This window comes from Lagopus muta, chromosome 2 (assembly GCF_023343835.1).
Source record: "Lagopus muta isolate bLagMut1 chromosome 2, bLagMut1 primary, whole genome shotgun sequence".
NCBI classification, from domain to species: domain Eukaryota; kingdom Metazoa; phylum Chordata; class Aves; order Galliformes; family Phasianidae; genus Lagopus; species Lagopus muta.
Window position 1 is genome coordinate 82,142,604 of NC_064434.1, and position 21,530 is coordinate 82,164,133.

A 21,530-nucleotide genomic window follows, 5' to 3' on the forward strand; every position below is an offset into this window, starting at 1 on the left:
TACGTTTATAGACACATATATAATGATTTTGAGCATTTCACTGGAGATTGCCATTTGCATTCCAATCGATTTCTTATATAAAAAAAAGAGGAAATGTTCCTAAACTGAAGCAAACTGTAATCCTTATGGCTGTCCTATGTTTTTTCTTTGCAATCCCATGTTTTGGGAAGTTCTACCAAGTCTTCATGAGCTTTTTCTTGTGAGCCTACTTTGACTCTAAAGCCAAAGCATTCATTATAAGCGTATGCTCATTTTGTCTGGCTTTGTCTTAAAATAAATGAAGATCTATTTATACGTATACATGACACGGGGATTGGTACTGTATTTCTTTGGGATTAACTGGATATCAGTATTAAAATGCACTTTTATAACAAAGTATGTTCTTTTTTAATTTTAGTGATGGTTAGAAAAATACTGTTCAAAAATATTTGTTGTGATTTGATTTTTTTTAATTACCATTACTTTAGTCATTTCATGTATATTTGGAAATTTTATTTTTCAGCTTATTAATACTCATGGTTTTCTTAATCATTGTTCATATTGTGTTCAGATTGTTGGTCATCCAAACCACATGTGATATAGTTGCCACATCTTTCTGTGAATGATTAAAATACTTAAAAACATGAACATTTTGAAATTTTACTGATTGTACAAATCTCCATAAAATCAATGAACATTCTGAAATCTTATTAATTGCACAAATGTCAGTAACATTAATGGGAGTTACTAGAATTCAAGTGACAAATATCACTTAATGTCATCCAAAGCTCAGCATATGTCAACAGAAGTACAAGCAGCCATCTTCCTCCTGGGTATCAGTCTTCAAATTCCTACAGGCAAGCTGATATATCTTTTCCTCACCTGAGATTAGTATAATTATATCAACTTATGCCCCATAAGGATTCAGCAATATCTGTTATTCTATTACAAAAGTGTCACAAAGGAGCTATATATTGGCAAGGTAAACAGTTATATCTTCATCCTTATACAACTATAGAAAGAGAAAAGCAAACAAAGTCAAAAGAACAATCAAACTATACAAAGAAAAAAAAAGAACGAAAATAAAAATAACATTACAAAGATCCTAACATATGGTATAAAGTGCATTTATTGCTACAGGAGAGATTGTTTTGAAGAAATTTGGAAGTTATTCTGAGAATGACAATCTAAGATCTCATATTAATTCTTCCCAAATAGCTCTCAGATGCTTTGTTTAAATGTCAGAAAAGCTTTAAAAATTCAGTCAGGAATGGATGGAAAGGAAACAAAGGTTCAGATCTGTTCTTTTGTTCCTAAATGTCTTTGCCACCTGTAACTAAAGACATTGCAAAGATGGCATAATTAGCTTTGATCATGAGCACAGAACAGATTACCATCTTGAAATACCTTGACTGCAGAAACAAGTTTATGAAGACAGAACTGACTTGCTGGAGATCTGAAGACTCAGGATGCAATTCTCCTTTTGTCTAAGCCAACAAGACAAGACACATTTAAGTACAACAGCTGGCTGCAGCATTCATTTTTGTTCTTTATGTACTTGTCAATGTAAGGGAAAAAGAGAATGATTGTGAGTGCATGCATGTTTAGCTACATCACATACTAAACTTAGGAGGCTTTTATCCAACTTCTTAAAAACGATTTCTATAATTGGAAGGACTCTCATGGGAAAACTGCATGCTTAACATGTGTACAAAGCTCATCACAATTTTAACATACTCCATCAAGTGAAAAGTTGAAGGTAATTCCTTAAAATAAATACAATTAGACTAAAGTAAAAAGAGTAACAAATCTCTGGAAGTTATAGAGACAGCAAAGCCCAAGTAAGTTCTAACAATCAGGGCTTTTTTTCAGTGTTTAGGATGATGCTGTAAGGGCCATCTATGATAGCCCTTACATCTACCTCAAGTAGGGCTTGGTTTCTGTTAGGTCACTGATTGAGCCATCTATGATTTAACATTACTACAGCATCATGAGAGTAGCAGGATGTGTCAAATGAGAGACCAGATCAATTAGCCATTCTGAGAACTGCAGTAGCTCTTTCTTGACCTGAGGGCATTATTTATTTTTTAAATGTAAATCCTATAGCTGAGACAGGATTTTGAGTAACTTTGATTTTTTTTTTCTGTGGTAGGACACTGATGTAGAGTAGAAATGACTAATGCACAGAAATTTATCATATCCTACTTCAGCTTTTTTGAAGGGGAAAAGATTTCTTCCTTTTCATGATACAATCTAAATAAACATGAAAGTTTTCTGAGCCACAAATCTATGGGTGTGTCACAGACCTCTGTTATGCTACTCATGAAATTAAGCAGGTGAAAACAATATGAAAGAAGAAAACAAAACATTACAATGGGCCTTAACTGTAGTCAGGTGATGTCCAACAGAGACAAGTCCCAGCCATAGAATCATTTGCACTGTGGAAAAGATATCATATGAAGATGGGGCCATCATGTTTTAGAGGGTCTCACATTGTCATTTGGAAGCTTGTTGCTAGGTTTTATGAAGAGTTGAGGGAAAGGTTTATAATTATTAACGAGTGACTCATCAGCTCACTGAGAAGAAACTCTGTGTTTGATGCAATGGGAAAAAAATACGAAAGAAGAAAAGCATTCCCATTTCCTCACTGATTCAAGGAGATGAAAGGAAGATGGAGAAAATGGAAGCAAATGCACAAAGAGCTTGAATACATTTTCCATGTTCATCAAAAGAGTAAAACAGGTTAGATGTGACAAATAAAGCACCCCACAGTGGCTCAAGAAGGGATCAGCTACTCATGAACAGTATGACTAAAGAGACATGTCATAAGCCCTTCTTTACCTTAATCAGGCACTCTAACTCTGCACTGAAAAGGGTCATACAAATATCTAAAGTGACAGAGACATCTTGGCTGTTTCACTGCTACTTCTTTCTCTCTTCCCCTTCAACCTTCCAACACTTCTCTGGGCTTTCTTTACTGTGACCCCCTTTGCCCAGAGTGCATTTCCATTCTTGAATATCCATCGGTCTGCTCTTTACCCTCTGCTCTGACCTTTTGAGAGTAAAGTCAGTTCTGCCCAATTCACACGAAATTGTTTTCACCTACACCTAGATCTGCAAGAGAATGTCTTTTAATGGGATACCTGAAACTTCCTTTCTTTCCACTGGCCAGAGAAGTAGCAGGCTGAGGTACCAGCAGACCACAGACAAGTGAAACACCCTCTATGTGACTCCTAGTCAGTACATAATCAGGAAATTCCTCAATAACCTTTTCCTTCAACCCAAGAAGATATCACTGTCAAAATTCATTTGGGGAGCTGTGAAGAAAAGGTGTGGTTGTGGTGACAAGAAAAGTTCACTCTGCTCTTGTAAAGCGTGTGAAGTCAAGTGCTTATGGCTTGGTCTTCTCCTCAGTCATGCAAAATGGGATTAAAAAAAATATTTGTACACTTCACTGTGTTTGAGATTTTTCAGAGATATCTGAAAGATATTTTGATTACAGATAGCCTGTAAAAACCCATGAGCCTCTCCTTCATGAGAGTTTCTGGAACTCAAGCATATATTTCTACTGAACATTTCCAGAGGCGTTAAGTTATCCGACTTCACTACAGGGAGAAAGTGCAGTCAATAATTTGGAGAGCAAAGAATCAAAGTCGCACCCTTATTTAAAATCCAATATGCAGTAAATATCTGCCAGTAATAGTAATAACATTCATTTGCACTGGAGATAACTCTCACAAATTGCCAACCATCAGTTTAGGAAACCACAAAATGGTGTCAGTCCAAATAGCTTACATTCTATCAATACTATTTGTCCATTTTCATTTTTTGGCTCAGCAAAGTTGTTAGGCATACAAACCATGCAGTTCTTTCTGAATATTGCATGTATTTAGCTAGTCAAAGGAATATTCACAAAAGGAAGGAGATCAAATGAATACAGAAATGATTGGGAAGGTTTTGATTTTTATCACTGAGGAGACATTTGCTGTTGGCTGCTTTCAAACCAGATGCAGACTGCTGAGCAAGGCATGACAGGCTTTTTTTTCCTCTTGACTTTTCCTTTTGCCATTTGACTGCTCATTGTTTTCATTCTGTACTGAAAGGGCAGATACATTTTTTAAGTCTGTTAACAGTAGGATCCAATATAAATTCTGGTATAGTCAGTTTTTCCTTTCGATTGCATGTACAGGTGCTGCCCTTTCACTGATATCACAACCCACTTGTCCTGCCAGCACAACAGAGGAAGAGACAAGTTTAAGACATCCTCTTCTCCTTTCTCATTCTTAATTTCTATCTTCAGACAGCAACAAAAGAAGGATTACTCATTCTGACTGACACACAGACCAAAGCTTTTCTGACAAGCTTAGACATGACTAGAGAATGGCTAGAGACAATTTGCACCTTATGCCATTCTGAGCTTCCTTACTCTGGAGATTGAGCAAAATGCAGCTCTGAAAGTGTGAGAGGAATTTTTTTTTTTTTTTAATTTCCTTTCCAGTATATGTATTACCTCCAACATCATGTGTCTGATTTCCACTGTGCATGTGGCTTGACCATACTGAAGTCTTCCAATGTCTATTTTTTTTGGAGCAAAGTCTATTCAGCCTCTACAGTCTTAACTGGACTTTGTGGCAGTTTGTCTCAGACCTGCACATGAAGACTTTGTTTAGTCATAACCTATCTCATCTGGCTTCAGGTAAAAAAAAAAGTCACACTGATAACTCTCTGCACCAGTGCCACACACGTTTCCAGGGATTTCAGCACTATTAAAATAGACAAGGTGCTTACAACCATCTCGTACTTTCTGTTTATTTTATCCTTAATCCAGCTTTCTGTGCAGCTCAGCACCTATGTTAGTGTGCACTGGGATGCACCAGCTCTGCCTCTCACCTTTTGACCAACCGGAATCCATGGCCTTGGATTCACTGCTATTACAGGACCCTCTCCTTATCTCACCTCTTCCCATCACGCCATGTTGATAGCAGAACATCTGCCTGAGGATTAAGGACCAGTTCCGCCCTGAGGAATGATTAGCAGAAGCATCCTAAATGCTCCTATTGTACTTCTCCTACTATAGGTGCAGCCACCCTTTCATGTCTACTCTTACTTAGCTAGCATAACCTCTCAGCAGATAATCTTGTGTGTCTAGAAGATTGATTTCAAGAGCAGAGAGTCTGAGCCCTTGGTAACCCATAGCATATGTTGACATGATGCTCCTGGCACAATCCCACTTGATCAAGTAAACTGATTTCCAGGTAAGGCTTGGCAGGCAAATGTGTCTGATCCCATAAATATGAATGCAAGTGCTGACAATTGGCCTAGCCCAAACTGAGATGAAAAGTATGCAAGTCTTCTAATACGTTAGGAACTTTTAGTGCAACTGACAGATTTACCTGGAATTTAGAAAAACGGGATTTGAGCAAAGCCCCTCTTAAGATCAAAGTTTATGTGAATTTTTTTTTCAGTTTTGATACAAAATGCAGAAACTGAAAAGAAATAATCAAATTCCTCTTCCAAAAAAAATGTAGGATGGTGTGTTCTGGCAGTTTTCTCCCTAGTTTTTTGTTTGTTTGTTTTTTCCCCCTCCAATCAGGAAATTCATAAACCTGATTGTTTCCCAAACATTTCATTCTGATAAATCTATATTTTTAATGAGAAAAACAAGCACATTTTCACTAAAAAATTCCTGTTCAGTTCTGTCTTTTATCTAGGTCAACAGGAATTCTACATATGACCAGACTCTAACAGTGCTTGCTTTCAAATCAGCATTTTTAATTAAAAGATGTTTTCTGACTGAGCATTTAAATTGCTGTTGCTCATTTCATATTCTGAAGTTGGCATCCAGGATTTCTCACAAATGATTCTGCATCAGGATGAGGGTATCAGAGACCAGAATCATGGATAGGACAGAACAAATGACAGGAGGAAAGAAAAATCTGAAGCACTGTCACAAATATTCTGGAGTATGGAGACAACTGCTGCTCCTACAGGAGCAGAAAATGACATACCTTTTCCCCTGTTGTCCATACTTTATTACTGTGGGCCTTTCAATTTACATCTGTAAATTTCAAGTAGAGTTTTGGCAGCTTCCCATATAGATGGTAATTTCACTTCCTAGAAGCAGAAGTACAGCCTCTCCTGTGCATCCTGAGTGGAGAAGGGCTGGGTAACAGAGTGGCAACTCGCACTTGCTAAGTGTTGCAAGAGTGCATTACACCCAGGTGCTACCCTACCTTTTGTCACAAGTTTCAGTTGATGGCTGGAAGTCATTCATCATGTTCATACCTGGACACTGATAGAGTAAATCCCAGAGCAGTGATTTTTAGTCACAACAATCAAGAGACTATGTGGCTGGGGTAAATGAGAGACATAAGGGAGACAGTAATGGCTGATTTGGTGTTGGGGAACAGATAACACAGCAATCGGGACAGGCTTGAAGGAATTATGAATTATGGATGGCTTCTTTATGCCTTTACAAACAGTGCCACTGCCTTTCAGTCCAGCACCAAGAGGACAGTGACTGTCTCCATAAAAATAACCACATGACAACACACCACTGTGAACCCAAAACAAGCAAGGCTGAGTGTTCAAGCCAGGAAGAGGACTGAGTATAAAGTCAGAACAAACTATCCTTTTGCTCCTACAGATGGTCAAGCCTGTATGCCAAGGTTGCACTGCATTAACAATAAGCAAGGAGATATTTCTCTGTGTGCTGGGGTAGGGGGGTTAGCAGGCATTGTCACCATTTCCTCCCTCCCTCTGTGTAGGTGGAAAACAAATGTAGCTTTGAGAGGTGTCAAGCTGCAGCCCCTCACCAGTGAGTTAAATTCAATCTAAGACACCTGAAGTGCATTCCCACCTTTGTCTACATCTGGTTAAAATTTGATAAATTTGAACTGGTCCTCTGTGTTTTATGTTTTGTTTTCCCACAGAAAATAAACAAAACAAAATAAGCCATCAGAACGATCTAACACCATTACATTGCAAGTTTCAGTCAGTGGCCCAATGGCTGGAAAGAGAGTGGCGGCTCTTTGACAGGCACTGCCAGAAAGCCATCAGCTGGGATTCCAGCAGTGCAGCAGGCAGAGTAGAGTCTGCAGGGCAGGGCTACATGAGCTGTTTGGGCTGCCCTTTGGGAAAAATCACGTTCCAAATGTAAATCTAAACAAGAAGCACTAATGTTGTGGGGGAGAGAGGATAGCAGCAAATGGTGGCTCTGGAAAAGGGCCACGTTTCCTGTTCTGCACAATACATCCAGGGCTTGAGTGTGCCCAGCAGATCCAAACCCTGTGTGATGCCAGGTACAGCTGCCCAAAAGACAAGAGAGCTGTGCTGGGGAGTGGAGCGGGACAGCTACTGCTTCTAAGACTTAGAGAGAAAGAGAGAAGGTAGAGATTTTTGCTGAGATTCATTGACAAAATAAAGGTTCAGTTGAATATAATGAGTTCTCCCTGTCTCCTCACATTGTTGTCTACATTTGATTGCATCTCATCCTTCCCTGAAAATTAGTAGCAATTTAATAGAGGTCTGGAGCTTTGCTTTGCTGCGACAAGGCAATGATGAACATAGAAAGCACTCTGTTGTGCTCAAGTGGCGATTTGTAGGCAATGCAAACTAACCACCAACCCAGGGCAAGCTGTAAACAGTGGAACCCTAAACAGACTGAAACACAGCAAGAGCAAAAATAATTACCGGTCTCTCTTCCCTTTCACCACAGGCTCAAATTTGCTTAAACATATCTTCTGTACACAACAAGGTTCAAGAGAATACTGATAACCTGCAGTATTTCCTCCTTCCTGATAAACAGAAAATACCAGTTGCACAGTATCTGCTGGATTTATCTAACGAGCACTCCATAATAAAATTAAGAGGTGTCAATTTAATCAATTGTGACTTTATTAAATTTAAGTGGTTCATATTGTTTGCCTTTCAAAGCCTGTCTCTTCTCATCAGAAGAGTTATTCTATTCTATTATTTCCGAAGATGAGTAGGAAAAATAAAGCCCATTTTAAATATCTCTGTGATGCTGCCCTAAAAATAAATAAATAAAATAACAATGTTTAAAGAAGACTAGATAAGTTCTGGCAAAATAACTAATATCTTGCTTTAAAGCAGTATTATCTCCTTTGGGTAGGAAGGAGTTACTTTGTGTAAGAACCCTTCTTCGAATACCTTACCACAACTACCCACTTTACATTTCCAGTTTACCAATCCATCATATCAGGACTTGTTGACTGAACCACTGGTGTCTGCTCTCCCCTTTAGTTTCTTCGTTGTTTTATTCAGTCACACACTTGCCTTGTAATACAAAGGTCCGAATGTGTCCATGCAAGTTAGGGAGAGATTCAGTTTCAATTTTGCTACTTCTTGTCCTGCACTGCCATAAAGAGGCTCCCCCCAACCCAAATTCTCAGTGCAGCTAATCTTGCAGAGAGAATATATGTCTGATGACGTCAGACAGACATGACATAGCATATACCTGTTTGTATACCTCCCTATCCCTGGCATGTTCACCTTGCCAATTTCAGATGCCCATCATCACTGGCATTGCCTTACCAAGAACACTGACCTCTGTGACACTGAGCACGGAACTGGCTACCTGCTGTCCCTCCACACCCCTCTCTCCCTTCCTTTCTTTTCTCTATCTTTCTCTGTGGCTTCCATCTCTTCACATGACATTTGCCAAGGTCCTCACTCTTCTACTGTACGTTTTTATATACAGCAGAGCTGACCTGTCCTGCAAAGTTCTTCCTTAGCTTCACAGGATTTACTAAATTCCACCAAAAAGCTGAAATAACTTTTGCAGCTTTACTCTATTTCTCAGTTTTTTCTGTATTAGAAAACAAACTACTATCCTTTCTTCCAAAGGTCTTTCCATCACTTTTTCCACAACATCATAAAAATATACCCTTTGGCATTTAAAAAAAATATATATATATATTCTTTTTGAACTGCCTTATCACAACAAGAGAGAAGCAGAAGCTGAACAGAGATTCATATCTCTGCAGGAACATTCTTATCAAGACTGGCATTAACAGAAAGTTATACATTTCTCTAATGCTTTGAAAATGAACGGCAATATATTTTTTTTGCCATCAAAGAGGCAATTATATAAAGAAGTTATCTGTATGCATCTGCATATATCTTGTATTATAGCTATATAGTTTATATACCATATAAGAAGAAAAATAGCACTTACCTTTGAGAAGCAACATTTATCCCTGGTTCGGTAGAATAGTCTCAGACAGGCACTTAGACCTTTTTTCTATGCCATGCATTCTTCTTTTTTCCAGAAGATTTAATCAGAAAAATCCTGGTTGATCTCCAGCTAGCCAAAACGCAGAGTAGACTGTTTGGCAGATGCAGCCTGATTCAGTAAAGTCCAAGTGTGTGAATCCCTGAGACTCCTTGTTCAGTGGTATCCAAAGCAAAGGAAAAAAAAAAAAAGAGAAAAAGAAAAAAAAAAAAAAAAGAAAAAGGAAAGAAAGAGGAAAAAAAAAAAAAAAGAAGTGAATAACTTGTTCTTTTCTTGCTTGATTTAAAAAACCCAGTCCTGGAGGACTAAGCAGCCTGCCGGCTCTTCAAGCATCCTGATCCTAATGCATCCCAAGGTAACACATGCATTTTGATACCGCAAGTCTTCAAGTTCACACTAGCAAGCCCAGCTTCTGAGTATGTGCGTGCATACTGGGGAGGGGGGTTGACTCGTATGGCGAGGGGGAGAAGAGAGACAGGGAGATACACGCTCACGCAGAGACAGAAAAAGGAAAACCGGCAAACTGGAGTGATCTCACAAAGTGCTCTAGATGGCAGAGCCTGCACGGCTTGTAAGACAAGCAATATGTGCACACACATCACACACACACACACACACAGACGAGAGAGGAGGGAAGAAAAAAAAAAAACAACAATCCACGAGAGAACTAGCAGTCAGCTTCAGGAATTTCTTCTTACCTCTTCTCACGATGCAACATATGGCAAGTGTTTTGTGCTGCATAGGAATCCAGGCAGGCACAACTCTGTCAGTCCCCTCACTTCTGAAAGAAAATAATATGCAGCATAGGAAAGGGAAGAAAATCAGAAGCCAGGAGGAAGAAGCATATAAAAAGAAGCTATTAAACAAGTAAGAGTATCAGGGAGGAGGCTTGAGTGGGTAGGAAGCAAATAGTTGGTAGGGAAAAAGGCATCCAAACTCCTGGTCCTAATACAGATCGGCTCTGTAATTATGTGGCAAAGCACTGCCTCCTAAGCCATTGCGTAATAATAGAAACCTAAGCTGTGTAGACACAGCCTGACACGCTAAATCCTCAGGAACTACACTCAACATTTGCCAGTGGAAAGCGTGTCAGTTCTCAGGGGGCAGGGGAAGCTGGGGGAAAAGGGGAGAGCAATTTTACTGCAAAATGCACGAGCTGCAGCTGCAAAGAACTCTCAGGTGGTGCCCATGCCCAGAGATGTTACACAGGAAATATATAGCTGTGCCTATACAGGGAGAGGTAAACAAATAGAGTAACCCTGTCAGCTCCATTCATGCTATTTAGTACTGGGAGAATTCTCTCTTGTTTTATTTTATTAACTCAGATGACAGAGAAAAACATGTACAAATGTTCTCTGTGTTAAATATTAATAATTCTTACGCTGGTGGTGAGAAATAGTTCTCCTTTTGTACTGAATGATACTGGAAGTTCTAAATAAAACCAAAATTAAGATAAAAGTTCTCAGGAGGTTTGATTAGCCCTTCACATCTACTGTCAGTTCCTCCCTCTGAGCCGCCAGGCATACATGTATATTTTTTTCTGCTTCTCCTGGCTGAAGTGGCTCCTAGAGAGACCAGAAAGATCAGCCTTCACTAAACAAGGGCAAGGAAAAAATTATTCATGCTACCACATGCTAGTATAAGTACACCAATAAACAGACCAATTCATATTGCCTGTGGAAAAAAAAAAATTAGAACCCAAGAAAGATGTATAATTCTGCAGGAAATTTACCTGTCAGTTGTAACCCTGGCTTACACCTACGGTCCATCTACTCCACTATCTTGCCTCCAGACACTGATTGTATCACACACCTCCAAAAATCCTGGACAAACTTGCGCAGCCAGGTACAGCCACAGCTAACCTGTCCATGGACAAGCTTTTCCCTAATCCTTCTTTAAAGATTAGTTAATGCACTGCAGCATGAGAAGAGGACAGTCTGCCTCTGCACATCCAGCTTAAACACGTAAGGCCTGATTCTGAGGTCCTTAACGGTTAGCATAAAGTGTACCCTTCTTTGGACACCCTTGATCTAAAAAGTAAAATCTGTTTTGTAAACACTTCACATGAGAAAAGGACATTAGTCCAGAATAAGCTGTAGCATTTCAGTTTGGAGAGTGAGAAATTTGTCTCTGTAGCATACCAGTTTAGCCTGGTTACTCTTCTGGTTACTCTCTACTCGTTAGTCCTTGGGGAAACATTAGATATATTTTAAGAAAACATCCAGTGCAGCTGGGAAAATCAGGTCACTCAACCAACAAATAGGTATCAAATCTGGCTTCTAGAAAGCCAAAGCAAGCTGTACTGAAAACTTTGAAGATATTTTTGAGAAAGACTGCATAAAAAACACACTTTTTTGGAGGGGTTCATGAAAAAGATTCTATATGCTACAAAATTCATAGTCCTTTCTGTAACCAGTGTTGCACCCTTGCTCTCTGCCTGCTGCATCCTCCAGTGACTTCTACCTTCAAATGAATGCCACAGATGTCACATGTAAGGGAGCTACATCATTGTAAAACAGAGGAGGAAGGACTATGGACAAAGCAACCATCTGCCTATTTAGAAGCATATCCCATTTTTCTTGATTTTATAAGGAACAGTGCTGAATGGTTCCTCCCAGAAAGAAGACTAAAGGGTTAAAGTAGTAGGTAAACTTTTTGGGTACTAAAAAGATGACCTGTTCGAAAGACTTGAGAAACTGATAGTTTTTGAACTTGATAGGAAAAAATACTAAAAAAAACCACATCATTTGGTAGATTATTAAAATGTGAGTTGGGGAAGCTAACTGTATTCATAGCTCCTGGGAATCTCTAGGTGAGGCATTTTGGCTAGAAAATCAAATCAAAGCTCCAGTCATGTCAGTGCCTTATAAAATAAATGTCAGTACAACTCAGACAGAGAAGACATTTCTTAATTACATCAGGAATTAATAATAGACTCTGGGACTAGTGTTTCTGCATCTAATTTGAAAGCAAAGTATTGCTTGCAATAGCAGAAATCAATGAATTCCATCAATGCTCTCCAAAAATCTTCCAAGAAGCTTAACTTTGTCAGCATTGATTCCAAATGGAAAATACAAATATGACATAACTCTGGCAAAAAGTCTCCCAGAAGAGACTTTCATGAGGCTTGGTGTAGTGAGTTCCAATGTACATTCTTTAGCTTTCCTTGATGTCCTTCAGTCTTAAGTTAGAGTTCTCTGGGGTTCACCCTGTAGGTTCTTTTCTTCACTAACTGTCCCAGATTAATATTTCTTTTCTTTTTAGTAAGGAACTTCTCAGTGAATTCTACCTCTCTTTTTCACAACCATTCTCCAGAGAAGGGATAGACCACTTCCATACCTCTCTTTCACTCAGGTCTCTCTTCTCTCTAATCCTTCCTTAGTTCACAGTCAGCCAACACAGCTGCTTTAGCAACTTCTTCTTTATTTCCACCTCCAGGGCAACATCCTCACCATACAAAGAGCTGCAGGAAAAAATCTTACTTTATCTACACGCTGATCATCTTACTGGCCTACAATACACTTCTGGAAAGAACTGTCAAGGTTCAATGCCCTGTTCCTGTCTTAGATCTAGAAAATATAAGGGAGATCGTGACTACGGATGACTAACTCCTCGCTCACTGAACCTTTAAAACTGCTACATTTCTGAGCCCCAAAAGGGTAAATTTTATATGGAATTATACAGCCTTAAAAACAAATTTATATGCAAGTTCATATATGGACTAGAAACCAGTCAAAAGAAAGGGCTTTACAAAGATCTCCTGAGGGCAAAATCTCACTGGACATGCAGTGCCAAACATGGTACCCAAACCCAATAAACATTTAAATTAGGATAGTAGAGAAAGTGAGATGTTTTTGCAATCATAATGACAACTTCATCTACTACAGACTTAATTCTCCTGAGCCTAGCAGACACTATATTTTAAAGCCTTTGGCCCCATGAACGACAATGCAATGCAGCATGTATATTATAGACACCAGAAATTGCCACTTCCTGCCACCTTCTCCTAAACTGAAGTAGTCAGCACCAGTCCACATGACTGTTTAATCAATGGCTGCCAATCAATTACAATGATTGAAGGACAGATTAAAAAACATTTGGTCTGTGGCTCTGCTAACGAAAACTGTTGTTAGGAGCTGAACCTACCAGCTTTAAAACATTGGAAATTTGGGGAGAAATTGTATATTTCTTGCATATTGTTCAGTTCTGCTCCTTGCAGATCACTGAATGGCTGTTTACACACACACATGCCAGTACAAAATATCCTTCTCACATCCTCCACCCACACATCTTTCTGCTTTTAAAAGCAGCTCCAGCCAACAGATAAACTGAATGTGTCTTCTTTCTGTTTCCTGCATCTTACAATGGGGAAATCCTCTTCTCAAATTTCTAGACCCTGAGATCCAACAGAAAGCAAACGTCAGTTGAGACTAACGGTGGGATCAAGACAGCACAGAAGCTTTCTGTCTTGCAACACACTGTTGTAAAAGCATAGACCAAAATCATACAGGAAATAAGATGATGAACTTCTTAAAAATACATCAACAATTCCACAACTTTTCTTGGTCCATACCATAGTTGCACAAAGAAGGGTTTCAAAAAGCCAGGAAAGAGCTGTTTTAGGCCAAAAATTCAATTATAGATTCATAATCTACTCCACTTTAAGCATTCATCTCAGCTGAAACAGCCAGGATAACTTGTCAACCTTAAGGGGATTCAAAGTAACTTTGAAGATGCTTTAAAAGAAGGACAGTACAATATTTTTGCCCCGGGTTTATTATTTTTTCCAAGTTCTCCCTTTAGAAGCAGGGTAATCCTTGTACTTCTGTTTCACATAATCACATGTCCAGCTCAGTGAATGAAATTTAATGCCCTTTGATTGATAGGTTAAGGCCTGAAAAGATAATTACGGCCATTTCATTTGCCCTTCCACATAACCTCACTTATAGAATTCCACTCCGTGGTTCCTGCATCAATCTTCATACTATTGGCTGATACAGAAAATATCTTTTACAAAGCTGGCCTCTTGATTTAAAGATTTTAAGTGATGAAGCATTCATTTCCCACTCTCTTTGTAAGCTATTCCCATCTTTAATTGCTGCCATTGTGAAAAAAAGTCTGTACCTCATTCTGTTAGTTAGAAGATTCTGGTATTTTACCAAAAGTCTAGAGTGATAATTATGAGTTATAGCTGGTATCTCTTGATCAGAAAACACAAAATGAGGAATAGCAGAAGTTTCTCTCAGATAAGTGGATTTATTACACTGGGGACTAAAGAGTGCTGTTTGAGACCGGTACAATCTATTTACTCCACAAACAAACAAACAAACTTCTCGTTTCATGGCCATCTGCTTCAGCACAGCGTTCATCAGAATAAAGAGATTTAGTTGGCAATGCTTCCACAGTTCTTGTAATTTGATGGAAGGTACAGCATTAGCTTTCAGAGTACATCTGGAGGCAGCGTACTCTGCTGCCTGCCCATCAGGAAGCAGGACCTCATCCTGGTGGGTTTGCAACCTCTGGTTTTCATCCTTTCTGTGCACAGAACACTCTCAGCTGCCACAGAAATCCATGGGGGGAGCAGATGCTCCACGTACAGTCAGTGCAAGGAAGACATGGCACAAGACGAATGTGGATAAGAGCCTTGATTTTACATTTTGACCCTTGACACACACAATAACCGACACTAACCTTTTCACTGCTGAAAAAGGATACCTGGGCTTGTTATGCAGCAGGGGGCCCCTGTTAGGAGAGGATGCTGTTCCACTGTGATCTTATTGTTGCAATTTGACAGGCAACAAAAGCAGTGTAAGCAAGGTCTGGCTTTCTGCCCAGGTGGGGACTTGCTGCAACAACTCCCTGTCCAACCCTACATTTACATCAGTTGAACCACAGATCTGTGAAATGATACAGATTTTTTGTTTTGTTTTGTTTTCTAATTACCACTCAAACAACACCACCACCAAAAAAAAAAAAACAACCAACAATTGGAGAAAGAGAGGGTTGTCCAAAATTTTTGACCTCTAAGAAGATGAGAATCATGAGAGATTGGGGACAGGTAAACCTTAGACAGGATTTCTTAACCAGGGATAATGTTGTGAAACCAGTCTTAACATTAATCGTGTGAGATAGACATAAACTCTACTGCAGAGCATACAAAAGCCCATATCTAGGACAAGGTCATTTATTTAAGCTGTTTACACACCATTTCCCTTCCTAGTTCTCAGGCACCAACCTGATGCTTTCAAGATGGTATGTCTCAACCATTGAGAGGAATAGTTACAATTTTGTATCTAAAAGCATAGAAGTACACTGGAGAGTAAAGAATATTTTGGTCAGACCCTTGTTTTGAATCAAAACTACAGCCGTTACCATAAATAAAGTCAGCATTTGCTAACAGTTACTACATTATAGCAAGAAGGTGGCAAATTGAAATGAATCCATCAATAACCTCGATAATCAGCACTGTAAATTGTTGGAAGAAAGAACCATTCACCCCAGTCACAAAGCACTCAGAAAGCTTCTGTGGTCACAATTATCTGCAAGCTATTAGGCTTGCCAAGGATGAGGCCAGGCACTTAATAGGAAGCATCTCAGACCTCTGAAAGGAGTTCAGATTGTATCACAGGTTTAGCAGCATACAGAGCACAAGAAACAACACAAGGTGGCATTTTCCCTAGCGAAGATTAAGCACGATGGGAAAAGAGCATTGTTTTTGTTGCTTTATTTTTACTTTCTAAACAAATTCTACAGAACTTCAATATGTTACTTCGGGTGGAAAAGAATTGAAACAATAATCCATATAGAAAAATCAACAGACTAGGCAGCGTGAATTTGAAGGATACAGGTAAGTTTGTTGCAGAAAGGAATGAGAAACTGAAAGGATTCTGAAATAGCTACAGACAATTCCAGCCCCTAGAAGGTGATGTATGACTTCTACCTGGTCTGCCTGGCCTCAGATTGGGGTCAAGATGGTCTCCCTGGTCTCCCTCCTAATTATACTTCTTAAACATCATGCCAATAAAGCAGACGCATGTCAGACTGAGAAACAGTTCCTTCTTGGCTCTCATCTGAGAGCTTGACAACCTCTGAAGATGTGTGCAGTAAGAATCCTGCTCCCATTCATAACCCAAGTAGGTGCGTTCAAGAAAGAAAGAAAAGAAATTCTGTGATGTAGAACCAATAACCACCATAAAGATAACAAATGCTTGGATTCCTCTCTCAGTCTCTGCTCCTGTTTCATAGCATCACAGAATTACAGGGGTTGGAAGGGACCACTGGAGATCACTCAGTCCAACTCCTTGCAAAAGCAAGTTCCCTACAGCAAGTCCGTCCCACAGGTGGGCATCCCAACAGGTGTTGAATATCTCCAGAGAAGGAACCTGCACAACCTCTCTAGGCAGCCTGTTTCAGTGCTTCATCACTCCGGCAGTAAAGAAGTTCTTTACTGTTTTACAAAGTTTGGTTCCAAAGTGGGTAAAGGAGGAGGAAATAAGTCCACAATTTCTTATCAGAGAAATCAAAGAGAAAATGGCAGCAGTCTTAAAAACGTCAGTGAATGCAAGACCTAAGTCAAAGAACCTATATGTAAGTTTGTGATCAAAAAGAAACACAGCAAAAACCACTTGGCTGTGAGAAGTAGCTGTGGGCACAGAGTCATTCTGAAATATTTTGATTATCTCAATCGTGGTATGAAAATAGGCTCTTATTTTAAGGATGACCATAATACAGAATATTTTGAGAAATCCATTTTGTTGTTGTTTGTGCTCTTGGTTTTCAAAGTGTGGTTCTTTGGTGGGAGTCTGGGTGTCCAAAGCATCTCAGTATGCCATAGCTCTGCTGCAGTTCTGCTCAGAGATCCTAGAGTAGACTTTTAGAGCCAGAGTTTGTAAGTAATAAGCATATACAGGAGAAAACTATTTGCATGTATTAAACCATTGAGCACCTATTGCAAAGTATGTCTGATACAGCTCAGTGTTGCGATACCCTAAGTTTTATTTTGGGAATGGAATTTTGCAGTAGGTTTGCTCTACAGAGGCTAGAAAATCTTTTCAAGACATTTTCTCTTCCCCAGCCTCCTCAGTCTGTAATGTTTGCAGTGATAACACGTGGAAGACAGTCTGCACTGTTTTGAGCACAGCCTAGATTCACAGGGTGATAGTCTGTTAGCTATCCATAGTTACGTCAAATTCAATATGTTTCTTGTGCTGTTGTTCTTTTCAGCTCATTGGGTCATCCTCAAATGAAACCTGTTCTGCTATTAAATGAATTGCCTCTAAGACTTCACATTTACCTGGCATTGTTCATGCTAAGCTTAGTTTCAGATCAGTATAGAAGTAAAAATACAGTTTCTAAAAGGACTTGACTACTGATCAACTGCTGTGTCTTTACTGAAGTTATATTACAAAGGAGATGGAAAAAGTCTTTATGGTTACATGGATGCATAGGAAAAACAGGAAAAACAAATAGGAATTTGCTGCACTACAAATCAAATAAATACTCCTGAGAAATTAAAAGTAAATGACTCTGAAAGAGCTACAGAAATCTCTGAGCAACTAGAAACATAAGTTACCAACTGGTACGAGCAATTCTTGCTTTGTTTTTGATAGCTGTCTCATTTTCTGTACATAGAATTCAATGTGAGGTCACCAGAACTGAGGCTTGAAATATTTCCACAGATTACTGCTGTACCTGGAAATCATTGTCTGTGTAATTGGGAACAAAATATGGTATTTAGAATGTATTGACAATTACTGTACAGCTGAATGAGATACTGTGGAGAGAGTAATTGTTTTCACAACAATTAGGCAGCTGAAAATAACAAAGGTAGAGCATACTGAGAGAGCAGGTAAATTTGGACATTATGATGAAATTTTGTCAAGCAAAAAAACCTTGATAAGAAAAAGTGACATTACACACTGTATTCATATGAATTCACAGACACACAAAGCCTGCAATAGCTACAAAACTGCCTCAGGTACTTACAGGGTCCTTTAGAGGCTACATATACATAGTCATATACATATACATGTACATATACAATAGTCCAAAGGTGACCAACTGCTTTCAAAGCAGAGCCTTCCACATCTACAAGGCTTTAAAGCTACATGGGATTTCAGACAGACACATTGATGTGTGCTGATGTAGAGAACTGCCCTTTGGTCATCATTTTGGCCTGAAGGATCTCCTTGGCTGCAGAACCCACACAGCAGCATGATGTGTGCTGACCCAAGGTCCCATAGGAGGCCGATTCCAGTTATCCCCAGACTGCCCATTAAATAAATGAATGGATGCTGGATTAGGCCACTAGGTAGGAGTACTTCACTCACAGCATTGCTTTAGACTATGTTTCTCTCACTACACTTCAAACCATTGTTTTTGTTTTTTTAACCTAGACAGAAGTTGATTTTTCTGCTTAGAAACTGGCTACAAAAGGATGTTCATCTGCTGCAAACAGGTACTGTCAAACTGACAACAACCTGCTTTAAGAAGGGAGAATGATGAGGGCTTGAATGCACCCTCATCTCTAAATTAGAGAATCTTACATCTGCTATCATGCGGCAGAAGCGTAGGTGTAAATCTCAACAGCAACAGCTTTGACTTGCTCTCCATTACCTTCCATCAGAACTTGCAGCAAGAAAAGTTCCTGCAGCAGGTAAGGACTGATGTGTTAACTCTTTCCATGCTGTAGAGCTGCTTTGCAGCTATCATGAGGAATATAATTTAAGTTGTGGTTTGCAATAGAGGAAAATGGGAAGTCAGAAGTACTGTCAAGTTTCCCAAAGCTCCTGGGTAAAGAAAGGGAATCTGCGTTGGAAGAATGACCACTAAAAAATTCAAAACTAAATAAAAAGTGAAGTGCTAGAGCCAAACTGAACACAGAAAGAAAACTGGGACCAAAGCCATATCAATGAAACGAGGAAGCAAAGTGTGAATGTGGACAAATGGTTTTGAGGCTTAAAAGTGTCTAAGAACACAGAAACTGAGTGAAGAAAGTGGACCCCACAGTAAGAGAAGAAAATACATGTAGGAAAAGAGGACATGGGAACTCAAAAAGAGAAGTGAAAAGGGAAAGGGTCTGAAGGCATTTACAACTGCCTTTTCAATCATTTGTTCTTGGTAGCAACTTAAATAGGGGCTAATGACTTTCAATCATGAGGCAGAATAAACCATTTTGTGGGAAAGTTTGTATTAGTGACAATGAAATGAGCAAATATTTTTTGATACTTCTCCTCCATCTTGTATTAATGCATTAACACCAGTATGTATTAACAGAGGCAGGTGCCTCTGAACAAATAAGCACAGCAAAACCTCTGTGCCTGACAGGAACTAACTAGAGACAATCTGCACGATAGAAAAAACTGTAAAGCTGAATTGCTAATTTCATTCATGCTAAAGGTTTCAAAGCAGTCTCTTTAGTTGGAAGATCATATTTTATAGAATCCAGGACAATCTCCTCCGCAAGAAATAATAAAAGCAAAAACTTTTCTTTGGTAATAAAACCACAAGTTTTCTGAATGCCTGATGAGAAATCATTTTGGGAAGGCTGATATGCAAACACTAAATTATTTCTGTGATATGAGTAAAAGTTTTTCTCTTACATATGCAGGCTCAAGAGAAGGGCATTAAAATATGAGGGCTGCTCTGAAAGTAATGCCTCCTATTTTATTATATTGGCCCACAATGTCAGAGGTGGATGTCTATGGCAGCAGAGGATGAACCTTCCCACCAATATTCCATTACATTTTGCTGCCCTGTGACAGCATTGCAGCAGAGATGCAGTCTGACAAGATGACTTCTGACATGGAAGGGCATATAAAGCAAGGGTATGGAACTGGATTCCTCCATACAGAAAAAATGGCACCCAGTGACATTCGTTGATGATTGTTGAATGTTTCTGTGGACCAAACAGTGGATGTGAGCACAGTGAGGGGCTGGGCAGTGCGTTTCTGCAGTAGCAAAGCTATGTGAAAGACGAGCCATATTCCTTCCATACACAGCTGTCACACCACAAAACATCAGTTCATCCACACAAATCAGCAGGTTACAACCAGAGAACTGTGTACAGAATTGAATATTGGCTTCAATGCATTGGAAACAACAGTGGAAACATTAGAATACTGCAAAGTTTGCACCAGGTGGGTCTCATGAATGCTCACACAGGAACTGAAAGAACATCACATGCAATTGTGTCTGGACCTGTTGAGCAAATGATGAGGCTACGGGTCAGTTTCCTTGTTCATATCATTAGTGATGATGAGATGTGATGTCACTGCTATGAGCTGGAGTCAAAACAGCACTTCATGGAGTGACATATGAATTCTCCATCAATGAAAACGTTCAAGATGTAGCCCTCAATAGGTGATGTCAACTGTGACTACTACCTTGTGATGCTGACTAAGCTGAAGGCTTGAATTTCCAGAGTCAGGTCAGAGAAGATATCTTTCTCTTGCAACACAATAATGCCAGACTCTGTATCAATTTGAAGACTGTGGAGCACATTGCCAATCTTGGCTGGACTGTCCTACCACATCTACCATGTATTTTGGAATTGGTACCTTCTGACTTTCATCTGAGAGGATCAATGGATTGCTTGGGTAACATTTTCCTAGCAACAATGCCATAGCAGCTGTGAAACAACAGGTCACCTCTGCTGGTGCAGGTTGTTAGAAGCGTGACATGCAGGCTCTTTTTTTCTTTTCTGGTAAAAACGGTGGTGATAGTGATGACTAAGTTGAAAAGTAGCACTTTGTAGCAGAGAATTTGCTCTATCAAATAGTGTTGTCTTCTTTCTGTCTATTGTAGTTTCAACAGAAATAAATAGGTGGCATTACTTTCAGAGAAACCTACCTATACAAACACGTTCCATTTATTCTTTCTGACAAAACACACGCTTGCTCTGAGAGAGCACAAAGGAATGAGAAGAGAGGAAAGCAACTAACCCAGCTGGGAACAAGGTCTGCTCATATAGGCAAGGACCACTGCAGACTGCCTCCAAGTCAACACTGTCCAGAGAACAAACTGCAAAAGCTATGACGTTACTTGATACAAAACATAGTTGCGGAACATGAAACCACAATTAACTAAGACTTCCACTCAGTTTTTGGAGTATACTGTTATTCCTAATTGGAAATTCAGCTGCTGGGGCAGGTGTTTATCCTTATGCATCAAGGTTGTGTTTGAAGTCTTGCTGAGACAAACCAAGGGCGAAATTATTTGACAAGAAAACTAAACAGTCTTATTCCTGGGTAAGGGGGACATCCATGCAAGAATGATGAATTAGGCATCTAAGTGT

The 21,530-nt window shown here is 39.4% G+C and overlaps 1 protein-coding gene across 18 annotated transcripts in view; it reads right to left on the bottom strand.

Annotated features, from left to right (window-relative positions):
• Positions 1 to 21,530, bottom strand: part of LRFN2 (leucine rich repeat and fibronectin type III domain containing 2) — a 231,247-nt gene that overhangs the window by 138,666 nt on the left and 71,051 nt on the right. For 10 of the 18 annotated variants that reach the window (XR_007375084.1, XM_048936009.1, XM_048936004.1 and 7 more), the window contains 2 exons: positions 9,934 to 10,016; positions 9,179 to 9,386 (listed from right to left, as the gene is read on the bottom strand). The gene's annotated coding sequence lies outside the window, so the exon portion shown is untranslated. The other 8 variants (XM_048936008.1, XM_048936002.1, XM_048936010.1 and 5 more) reach the window with 6 other exon arrangements.